Here is a 12384-nt window from a genome sequence, read left to right as displayed (position 1 = left end):
CCTGGTAACTTTAGCGACATCAGCCGAGCCAGGAGTCACCTGAGACTTATGTGCTTCCTTAGACTGTTTGCCTTGAGCAATGTGTGCTGGCGATGGCAGCAGAGAATCAATCCTTGTTCGTATCTGCCAGTGATTCAAAAGTTCACTTGGAGAGAATCCAAAGGATGTCGGTGTTCTTCGGTACTGCATCAAGAATTCTTGAAGTGCTCGTGTCGGCGGAAGAGAAGACTTCCTCAGAGCTTGTTTGAAGGTCTGCACCAAACGTTCCGCTGCTCTGTTGGTAGCTGGGTGGTAAGGTGCCCCTGTCAGGTGTGTGATCCCACGTTCTTTGCACCAGCTCTGGAACTCCTCAGACGTAAAAGTTGGTGCGTTATCGGTGACCAGTGTGTGAGGAAATCCGAAGTGCGCAAAGTCTTCCTCAAGCAGATTTAAAGTGGCTTTGGAGGACGTGGAGGAAGTAGGATGAATGCATGGGTACTTGGAATAAGCATCTGTGATCACCAGCCAATCTCTACCCATAAAATTTATTGCATGGTCCAGATGTAAGCGGCTCCACGGCTTTTCTGGTAGCATCCATGGGTGAACTGGAGGCTTAGATGGCTGCCTTTGATGTTCGTTGCACGAATCACATCATTGACTGGCTATCTCTATGGCAGCATCGATACCAGGCCAATAAACAGCAGTTCTTGCCAGTTGCTTCATGCATTCCATGCCAAAGCGTCCAAGATGCAGAAGATTGAGGATCTTTGGCTGCAAGCTATGTGGAATCACAACTCTAGATCCATGTATAAGGCATCCATGGCAGATACTAAGTGAGTTTGATAACTTACGGAACTTGTTGACTTCGTCATTGATCTCCATGTTCTTTGGTGGCCAGCCTTCACGGACGTAGCGCATCACTGTTGATATCACTGGATCTTTCCCTGACTCTTGACGGAGGAGATTAGCATCCACAGGTTGGACTTGAATACTAAGAGCTTTGATGGCACACACCATGTCTATATCTTCACCATTTTCCTTTCTGTCAAAGTCATTGTCATCACTGAATGGCAAGCGACTGAGGGCATCAGCATTGCCATGATCTGCTGATTTCCGATATTCAATGGTGTAGTCAAACTGGTTCAGCCACAGGGCCCATCGTGCTAGTCTGTTAGCAGCGAGAAGTGGCGTTCCTTTCCTCGGACTGAATAGTGATGTCAGTGGCTTGTAGTCAGTCACGAGTACGAATTTACGACCGTACAAATACTGGTAAAATTTCTGCAAGCCAAATATGATAGCTAGGGCTTCCTTTTGAATTTGGCTGTAGTTACGCTGTGCAGAAGTGAGAGTCTTGGACATATTGGATATTGGGTGCTCACTTCCATCAGGATAGTGGTGAAACAGGACTGCTCCAATACCAACGTTTGATGCGTCGCAAGCCAGTCCCAAAGTTTTGTTTGGATCGAAGTGTATCAGAACTTGACTCGATGAAAGTACATTTTTCAAGTGATCAAAAACTGACTGTTCCTCATCTCCCCACTTCCAAATAGTTGACTTTTTCGTAAGGCAATAGAGTGGCTCTGCTATACTGGCTAGGTTTGGGATAAACTTTCCATAAAACTGAACTGAACCTAGGAAAGATTTCAAGCTTGATTTGTTCGTTGGAGATGGCATCTTTAAGACTGCTTCGACCTTGGATCCCTTCGTGATCCCTTCAGCCGACAAAATGTGTCCAAGGTATTCTACACTGGGTAGTGCAAACTGGCACTTTTCACGGTGACATCTGAGTCCATTGTCGCTTAGACGTGTGAGCAGACACTTTAGGTTGTTTAGGTGACTGTTTGCATCTTTCCCACTGACGAGCATGTCATCCTGGAAGACGGCCACTCCAGGTAGGTCATGAGTCAGGTTTTCCATGATCTCCTGAAAGTAACCAGGTGCTGACTTGATTCCGAAAGGGAGTCGTTGTTGCAGGAGTACTCCACGGTGAGTGCTGAGTGCAAGTCTGCGTTGACTCTCTGGAGCTAGCTTGATCTGATTATAGGCATCAGCAAGGTCTATCTTTGTATATCCGAATCCACCTCCGAGTTTCTGCATCAGTTCAGCAGGGAGTGGCATTGGATGAGTGGCATTAATTCCCACAGAGTAGTCACCACAAATCCGTAGTTTGGGCTTCAGGTTGCTTGAAGCGTGTGCTTTACAAATTGGTACCACTGGCGTTCCGTATTCGTTGAACTGAACTGGCTTCCAGATTCCCTTGGCGATGCCTTCTTCGTAACCTTTGGCTAGGTCATCACGAAGAGCAAATGGGAGCGGACGTGCCTTGTGAAAGACTGGTGTTGCGTCCGATTTGAACTTCACTTCCAGTTCAAAGTTTTTGAGACATCCCGATTCTTGCTTGAAAAGATCTGGAAATTCATCACACATGTTGTGACAATCTTGCTGCAGGGAAACATAGGGCTCACTTGAGGTCTTTGGATACATCACTTCAGCACCTTTCCTCTTGGCTTGGCTGTCTATGCTTTTCAAACCTAGAGCAGTGTCTACGGAAATTCCCAGAGTCTGGATAGCATTCCGACCCAGCAAATTAAGATCAGAGATCTTGGTGACTATGTAAGGTATAAGATCCTGCTTACCAGTTGTTGGATCTTTGGTTTGGCCCATGAAAGTTCCTAGAACAGGCAGGTTGTGCTTGCTGGCAGATTCATAGCGATGCTTGACATCTTGCAGCTTTGGTTTTCCAAGCTGCTTCCAAACTGACAAGGAAACAAAATTGCCTGTAGTAGCAGTGTCCAATTCCATTGTGAACAGTCCGTTCTGGATTGTTACTGGCACAATTAAACTATGAGCATCTTGGGAAACTTCACCCAGGATCGCCTTGACTAGCTCAGCTTTTGTGATTCTTTTCACGGGAGTTTGTGAATGGCCATTGCGTTGCTGATGTTGTTTTTTCCTACACACCGCTTGCAAATGTCCCTTTTTTTCACAAAAATGACATTTGGTTTCCCTGAAAGGACAGTCTGTTGCTTTGTGGGCCTTTCCACATCGGTAGCATTTCTCCTGGTTTGTGGAATAAGACTGCTGATGTTTCTTTTGAGGACTCTTATTCCTGTTCTGCTGGACTCTGTAGACTTGCTTGGTTTTGGAACCGTAAACAGTTTCTTTTGCAACCTTTGCTGCGTCTTCAGTCTCAATGGCAACTTGGACAGCACGGGCAAAATCTAATTCTGTGTCTTTTATCTTAAAAAGCGCTTTCAGAACCGCTTCATTATTGACTGAACATATGAATCTCTGTCTCAGAGCTTCATCCTGTGGGTTGGTGATTGCTGGAAAATCACAGGTAGCTGCATCCTGGCGTATACGTGCTGCCAGCTCCTGGAGAGTTTCGTCTGGCTTCCGCTGCATATCACTCCAAAACTTGAAACGCTCTCTCACAATGAAAAGTTTTGGGTCGAACTGTTCTTTCATGAAGTCAACGATTTCGTCCATTGTCAAGTTGTTGATATCTTTAGGCGGATTTTGTTGGGTAGCCAGATTAGCAAGTTGCTTGTAAACAGTAGCAGTCTGATTGGTCAGGAACACTTGTGCCATGCGTTTTTCAGGTACAGCATTTGCAGCCACAAACGTACGGAATCTTGACCAGTAATCAGGCCATAGTTCTGTCATTGAATCAAATGCAGCAAATGGTGGAATCGACACTGTTGTTGAAGCAGCTGAAAAATAGCCACTAGAATCGCCTTCAACTTGTCGAGCACCAAACAGTTTTAACAGAGCGTCCATATCTCTCTGATGTTGTTGCATTTACTTGTCCATTTGTTCCCTAAACAATTTAATAAGTTCTACTGTCTGTTTTTCAGCCATTGTTATTACGATGAATAATTTTACGGTAAAGTAAGCATGTATCCTATCGGCGACGCCAATAAACTCTGTTGTATTTCCCTCGGATGACTTGCAGAGATAACACGAGTTGTACAATTTAATTATTACATTTATTATTCAATTACATACAAAGAACGCACTCACCCAATGTTCGTTATGAATAAACAAGAGTCATGTCCGCCATATAATATCAATGACATTTTACTACGACAGTCACACAAGACAACAACAATGAAACAATGAACTCAGACGAACCACAGTGACACACGGAACGTCAGACGAATTACATATCTAACAGTCCATATAACAGGAGTGACCATCATCATGATCATCATCATCAACATCATCATTATCATTATTATACGTGTTTGGAAAGACACTTGTTCATTACTTATAAATTTTCTTTAAAATTTGTTGCTTTGTTAGTTGTTATCCCAAATTTTGTTGAACTGCTAACTAAATAACCCAGCTTGCTGCTCTGGTTAGAGATTGCCCTTTGAGGACATGAAACCCACATAGGGATCCAGGATAGATTTAAAATTGTTTCCTTAATTGAGGGAAGTGAAAGCTGCTGGAACAGCTGCTATGACATTGTTTTCCAACCAGAGGTTGATATGGTCGAAAAGCAAAGCACAGACAGCAGCAGCAACAACAACAATAGCAACAGAAGCAGCAGCAATGAGCAAAGTATATTTAGAAATGATGCAAGCACATCCTTCCCCACCATCCACAACAATACCAATAACACCACTACTTCCACAAACATTAATAAAACAGCAGCAGCCATTCTTTTTTCTAAGCGGAAAGGAAACAATTTCACACAAGCTTGTTGGAAAATGGAAAAAGTCAAATAGACACAAAAAATGCTAAATGATGCTAAGTTCACTTACAAACAACGGCAGAACAGTCTTCCTTAACACACCAGACGAAGTGCAAGAAGCTACTAAAAAAAAAAAAATATGTACAAGTGCCCTGGCACTTTTCCACAATCTCTTTCCTGCTCTCTCTTGTACTCTCACTCTCTTACACACTCTTTCTTTGACCAGGTAACTATGTACCTCCTCTACTGTACTGCAAGACACCTGTTTCTATCTCTCTGTCACACTCTAACCTTTCATCATCTGGCACATGATCACCTCCTCCAATGCCCCCTCCCCTCTCATAGGATCATTGTCTTGCAAGTTACTTGGTGACTCTGCCAGTGCTGGTGCCACATAAAAAACATCCAGTCTACACAGTAAAGTGGTTGGTGTTGGGAAGGGCATCTAGCCATAAAAACCATGCCAAAACAAACACAGAAGTCTGATGAATAAGCCAAAGAAAATGTCACAACAACCCTCAAAAGGGAGGAATTATGGCTAATTCCAACATACCTCAGTTGGAAAGTTGTCAAAATAAAAGTAGCAGAAGTACCACTTGAAGTGGACATCTCTTTGCTGGTAGCAGCCATATTATTCAGTATATAGGAAAAAATACAAATTCTGCAAATCCACAAAGAGAGAATTGGTTAGGCATGAGCATGGAATTGTGGTTACATACTGATGTGGAAGTATCAAAGCTATCCCTGACCTGATCAGCTTACCTAATGGAACACAGTTATTTGTAACAGTAGAGGGCAGAAAGCTGAGCTATCATATTTGTGGCAAAACAAACCATTTAAAACTTTCTGCTTCATGCAAAGAAAGAAAAAATTCCCTACTGCTGCAGACACCTCTAATGTAACAACAGTAGCAGCACCAACAACAAAAACAGCATCAGTGCCAAGACCAGCAACATCCAAAACCAAAATCACAACAGCTTCAACAGAAACAGCAACAGAAGAAATCCAGTCAATAACAACAGCAGCAAGCACCAGTATCACACCCAAGAAAAACTAAAACAACATCTACACCATCGTAAACAAAAGAAGCCTCACACACACCAGTTCAACAGACCATGAGCTTCAAAATGCATGACTGTGTAGACATACCTCTCCTCACTGCCACAGATTGTTCTGACTGAAAACATGTCCTGTATGGAAAACAGTCTTGGAAACCCACCAGAATGGATCCTGGTGAAAGGAAAAAGGAAAACATTTACTAATGAAAAGTATGGTACAATACTGAAAACAAAAAGATTAGAGGAGAACACAGAAAGTCAACAAACCATCACACACACATCATACAAACATCAATTACACTACAAACATCACCAACATTACAAACACCTCAACAAATGAAAACATATAGCAATCCAGACCATCAACATGAAAAGCAATCCCAAAACAACACTAATTACACAGCCATAGACACAAACAAGAACTTAAAAAAACATACATCTCTATCATCATTATCATCATGATCATCATTTAACATCTGCTTTCGATGCTGGCATGGGTTGGATGGTTTGACTGAGGAGTGGCTCCAATCTGATCTGGCAAGATTTCTACAGCTGTATGCTCTTCCTAACACCAACCACTCTGAGAGTGTAGTGAGTGTTTTTTATGTGCCACTGGTATGGGAGCCAGTCAGGTGGCACTGGCATCGACCATGCTCAAATGGTGCTTTTTACATACCACCGGCATTGGAACCAGTCAGGCAGCACTGGAATCAACCACGCTTGAATGGTACTTTTTACGTGCCACTGGCAGTGGCGTTGGCCATGCTCAAATGGTGCTTTTTACGTGCCACTGACATGTGTATCAGTCAGGCAGCACTGGCATCGGCCATGACAATGATTTCACTTGACCCAACAGGTCTTCTCAAGCACAGCATATTGCCTGATGATTTAAACAGACCAGCGACATTGGCATTGGCCACAGCTATGATCTCACTTGGCTTGCTGGATCTTCTCAAGCACAGCATATCTCCAAAGGTCTCGGCTGCTTGTCATTGCCTCTCTGAAGCCCAACATTCAAAGGTCGTGCTTCACTGCCTTATCCCATGTCTTCCTGGGTCTATCTCTTCCACAGGTTCCCTTCACTTTTAGGGTGTGACACTTCTTCACACAGCTGTCCTCATCCATAAGCAATATGTGACCATGCCAGTGCAGTCATCTCTCTTGCACACATCTCATGCTTCTTATGTCCAACTTTTCTCTCAGGGCGCTTACACTCTGTCGTGTAAAAACAATGCAACAAACTGACAAAATGAAAGCAAAATATCCCAAAGGAATGGGAGATTTCCGTGGGACCAGAAATAAAAGGCTCTACAAAGAAATGCTTGTGGAGACATTCACAAATGGCCAGAAGGATAGAACATCTGTCTCTCCACAGAAATAGAGTAAGTGATTCTTTTCATTTTCCTTCTCTCTGACAAATATGGAATTGCTCAGAATAAGCAGTATAAATGCATGTGGCTTGGGATCACCTTGGAAACAAAGCCATCTATTCAGTGACATCAGTGGCTATTAGTAAAACCAGAGTCTCTGACCAATGAGCTTTCATACCCATTTTTGGTGGATATGAAATTTACTTATTTTCATGTTAATTGGGAATGTGGGGTGAAACTGCAGTGTTGCTCCAGAGAGGTCTGGATCTGAAGGACTAACTTCCTGGACTCAGAAGGTAAGTTGCTGGTCCTAGATGTGAACAGTAGCAACAGGGGTGCCTGCATACTCGTAGCTGTCAATACTCTGACAAAATGTCTTCAGACACCCGGAGGTTTTCCTGCGAACATCTTGACCTTTACATGAAAGGGTGACTGGAACCTCATCTTTGATGCACGTTTGGATTGTGTCAGGCTAGCTGTTAGAAAATGGGGTGCAAAAGCCTCACAAACCTGCTCAGACGTTTTCAGCTGTCTGACAGGTATCAACTGGATTTCTTGAATGTGCCAGTATGGACATAGATGAACTGAATTGTGTCATCTCGGTTGTATGTAGATAAAATATTCTGTAGGTCAGTAGATAAGGATAGTATAAGTTATCTTTTATCTTTTACTTGTTTGAGTTGTTAGACAGCAGCCATGCTAGAGCACTGCCTTGATAAATTTTTAGTTGAATGTATCAACTTCAGTACTTATATTTTTAAAACCTGGTGCTTATTTTATCAGACTCTTTTACTGAACCACTAAGTTACACCAGCACTGGTTGTCAAGTGATGTGGAAGGACAAACTCAGATGCAATGACACACACTCACACACACATATATATCTATATATATACATACATATATATGATGAGCTTCTTTCAGATCCACTCACAAGGTTTTGGTCTGCCCAAGGTGTCACACAGTGGGACTGAACCAGAGACCATGTTGTTGGGAAGCAAGCTTCTTACCATACAGCCACACCTGTTATCCACTTATTAAAATCGTTGGCTACACAGACCACAAATTTGTGATCTGCAGGTCAACCAAGATAGACTTTGTAGACCTGGAAGCTAAACATGTCACTCCCAGTGTTCCAAGCTTACAGAGTCCAGTTTAGCAAATTAGCTAAGCAGGCATTGATGGGGTTAATTGTCAACATCAATTAACAATGATTAGGTTTAGTAAAGCATTAGCAACAGAAAGGAATAGAATATAGGGAAATATACTTACAAACTTAGAAGAGGCACTTAGGAAAGGCATTGCCACCAACATGCTAATTAACCCTGGCTCAATTCATCAATGTTAAGCACGGAGGATACATTGCCAGAGTTAAGGCGTGTGCTCTAAAGAACAAAAGAATGAAAACCACTCAGTGGACCTGAGCTACAGAAGTGTAACATAACAACAAAGCCACAATTTGGTAGACCAAAATGGGTGTATAGTATTCGAGTCCAAGCAGATGTGTATGGCATTTAAGTAACAATTCATCCAGCTGTTTGGGACGAATTGCAGGTTGGAGCCCTGGATGAACTTCTGTACCTACCTCAAAGGCATGCTGTGACTATCAGTAGTGAGGCATGGAGCAGAGCATTGCAAAATACCAAATAATATCCATGGAAATATGGGACGCAATGATGGACTGCACAGGGGGCAAATCGCCTTGTTTGAATGGACTGCCTTATGAACCATGCTTTTATATGCCAAACTTATTTGGTGATCTCTTAGCAGATATCTACCATAACTGACAGCAGAATGGAAGAACTCCTAGTTCTGTGAGTTGGGTCGTGATGGCACTGCTGAGAAAGAACCCAAACAAGGGAGACCAAACGGAAAATTTTTGGCCTGTAGTGTTGTTGAATGCAGATTTCAAAATTTTGGCCAATGTGTTAACAGACTGAAAGGGCTGAAGACAGATACTTCCCTCTTTGGCCAAGCCCTCATCAACTTTTTCAAGTTTCACTTGAAAAGGAAAGAAAGGGTAGAGAGGGAAGTGCTGCCTCTCAGCAATTTGGTTAAAAGGTGGGTTCATATGACAAGAATGATCTGAGTGAACTCTAAGCATGCACCTATGGATTAAAGAAGGACAATGTGGAGAGGGCACTTGCCCTAGTGGTCAGGGTGACTGTGGTTTTGTGGGGTCTCCACAGGCAGCCCTAGGAAGTCTCCTTCTTTTGTGGAATTATTCAGAGTTATAATTTTATAGTTATTGTTTTTTTACTTTTTACATGCTTTTTATGTAATCCCACATTGATTTGTTCTGTTTTTTTTTTGTGTGTGTGAACCCTTAGGAATTAATAAAGAAAACATTATTATCATTATTATTAAGATGGTGAGCTGCCACTGTGTGGCACCTTCAGCAAGTGTCTTCTAGTTCTCGTATAGCCTCACAGCTGACCAAGGCCTTGCAAGTGGATTTGGTAGATGGAGCTATGTAGCGGTGGGTGGGGCTCAATGAGTAATATTTACTGCCTTTTTACTTTTGAAAAAACAAATCTTTTATAAATGTTCACTACTGTACTTTGAGAAAAAATACATATTATTTACAAATTCTCACAACCTTACAAAAACTGAATCAGCTAAGCAAATGACCTTCACTAAATGCATTAAAAACACTATAACATAATTTGAACACTATTTCAGAAAAGGCATTCCTACCCATGTATGCCTTACCAACTTATGTGCCTCATAACTTCCAGAAAAATGGATATTTTTTAATGAAATTTTCTACAAATATGTTTCAGATGGTGTAGATTTTGTTTATATTGGAATATGTGGTGAAAAAAATTTTCCAATGAGGAGTTTTGGAAAATTCACATATGTCAGTTTTGTTTCCATATAACTTTCAGAAAAATTGATTTCTTCATGAAATTTCCTATAAATACCTTTTGGAGTGTGTATATTATGATTATATCAGAATTTAATATAGGAAAACAAATTTGGTGGACTAGTACACATACATACTGATACATGTCACATATATCTACAAAATGAAACTTGAAATTTCAAAACAAATTGCGATGTGTTAGTATGTATGTGTGTACTATTTTTCTTTTCACATCAAACTCTGATATCATTGTAATTTACACATTCCAAAAGGTATTTGCAGAAAGTTTCATTTAAAAATACCCATTTTCTGAAAGTTATGAGGAAACAAAGCCAACATGTGTGAATTTTTTAAAACTCCTCTTCTCACCTATAGAAAAATGGGTACTGGTTCGGTATTGCATGTCAAAAGTAAAAGTAAATATTACATGTCAAAAGGGAAAGAATAAAAATGAAAGAATCACAATTCACATTAGTATTCATTCACATTTAATTGGGGATGTGTCTAAAATAGTACATACAATATAATGATATAAATTGCTTATAACTTTTTTTTATTATTATGTGGAGATGTGAAATGACTCAATATATATTACTGTATGTTATGAATAGACAATTTGATGCACATTTTTAATCTTTTCATAAAACTATATTCAAAACAGTAATATCTAAAATTCCTCCATTGCAAGGATATTTGTAACGAATATGTTCCAACAATTTTTGGAATGCTTCATCTTTGAATTCTTTGCATGCTTCCACAAACAATCAATGTGATTAGTTGTAGCAAATGTCACAGGATCAACAAAATTAACAGACTGATTGATCCTTACATGTTCATAACCAAATTGATTTATTGTATCAGGTCTGAAATGATTGTAGTTCTGGGTAAGATATAATCCTGGATAACGGCAAGAAGTGTATCGGCTGTATGGTCTGCCACTGCCACTAAGGGACACTTTCTGGTGTCTCTTTCTGTTGCTCCAAATACCCACTGTGTTTTAAAATGTCCCACATGATACTTTCGTTTGACAAACATGTTTTCATCAATATCCACAATTCTGTTTGGCTCTGCTAGCAGTATGTTTTGAGTAACATAGTATTCTCTATATATGTCACAGCAAAAATTGTGCCAATTCACCAAGGCTTCCTTTGCAATGTCACATTCATGTGCAGTTTCCTTTCCCAAACATCCATGGGCCCCGAAATATAACATATCAATTACTTGGTTACACCTTAGATTGCTACTTTCCAGAAAGGTACCTTTGCGAATGGAAATTTTTTTTCTACATGGCCTTCTGCATGACCAAATAATGCCATCTTTCAATTTGTTGTCTATCCTTTCTCTCATTGGCTGATCACATACAGGACAGCTGAGATGATGATTGAAGAGGCCATGTACTTCCAGCCTATTAATACATTCTGCTGTCGTGGCCGTAAAGACGGAAAGTTGTCGATGCGTAATGTTCACATTAGGATATAAATTATTATAAAAAGGTGCATTTATATATATACTTTTCTATGCGCTTGTGCCTCATCGATATTCTTTTATTAGTTTCAGTCATTTGACTGTGGCCATGCTGGAGCACCCTCTTTAGTCGAGCAAATCGACTCCAGGACTTATTCTTTGTAAGCCTAGTACTTATTTTATCGGTCTCTTTTGCCAAACCACTAAGTTACAGGGATGTAAACTCACCAGCACCGGTTGTCAAGTGATTTTGGGGGGACAAACACAGACACACAAACACACATACATATATATGTGTGTGTGTATATATATATATATATATATATATATATATATATGACAGGTTTCTTTCAGTTTCCGTCTACCAAATCCACTCAAAAAGGCTTTGGTCGGCCCATGGCTTTAGTTGAAAACACTTGCCCAAAGTGCCATGCAGTGGGACTGAATCCGGAACCATGTGGTTGGTAAGCAAGCTACTTACCACACAGCCACTCCTGCGCCAACCACATGGTTCTGGGTTCAGTCCCACTGCGTGGCACCTTGGGTAAGTGTCTTCTACTATAGACTCGGGCCGACCAAAGCCTTGTGAGTGGATTTGGTAGATGGAAACTAAAAGAAGCCCGTCGTATATATGTATATATATATATATATATATATATATATATATATATATACATATATATATATATATATATATGTATGTATGTATGTATGTATGTGTGTGTATAAGTTTGTGTGTCTGTGTTTGTCCCCCAGCATCGCTTGACAACTGATGCTGGTGTGTTTACGTCTCCGTAACTTAGTGGTTCGGCAAAAGAGACCAATAGAATAAGTACTAGGCTTACAAAGAATAAGTCCTGGGGGTCGATTTGTTCGACTAAAGACAGTGCTCCAACAAAACAATAAATGGCACAAGAGGAAACATGAGGATGATGCTCTTGCAAGAGT

Source organism: Octopus bimaculoides, chromosome 8, assembly GCF_046866305.1.
Source record: "Octopus bimaculoides isolate indiv1 chromosome 8, ASM4686630v1, whole genome shotgun sequence".
Taxonomy (NCBI): Eukaryota; Metazoa; Mollusca; class Cephalopoda; order Octopoda; family Octopodidae; genus Octopus; species Octopus bimaculoides.
Note: the sequence above shows the minus strand (reverse complement) of the source record.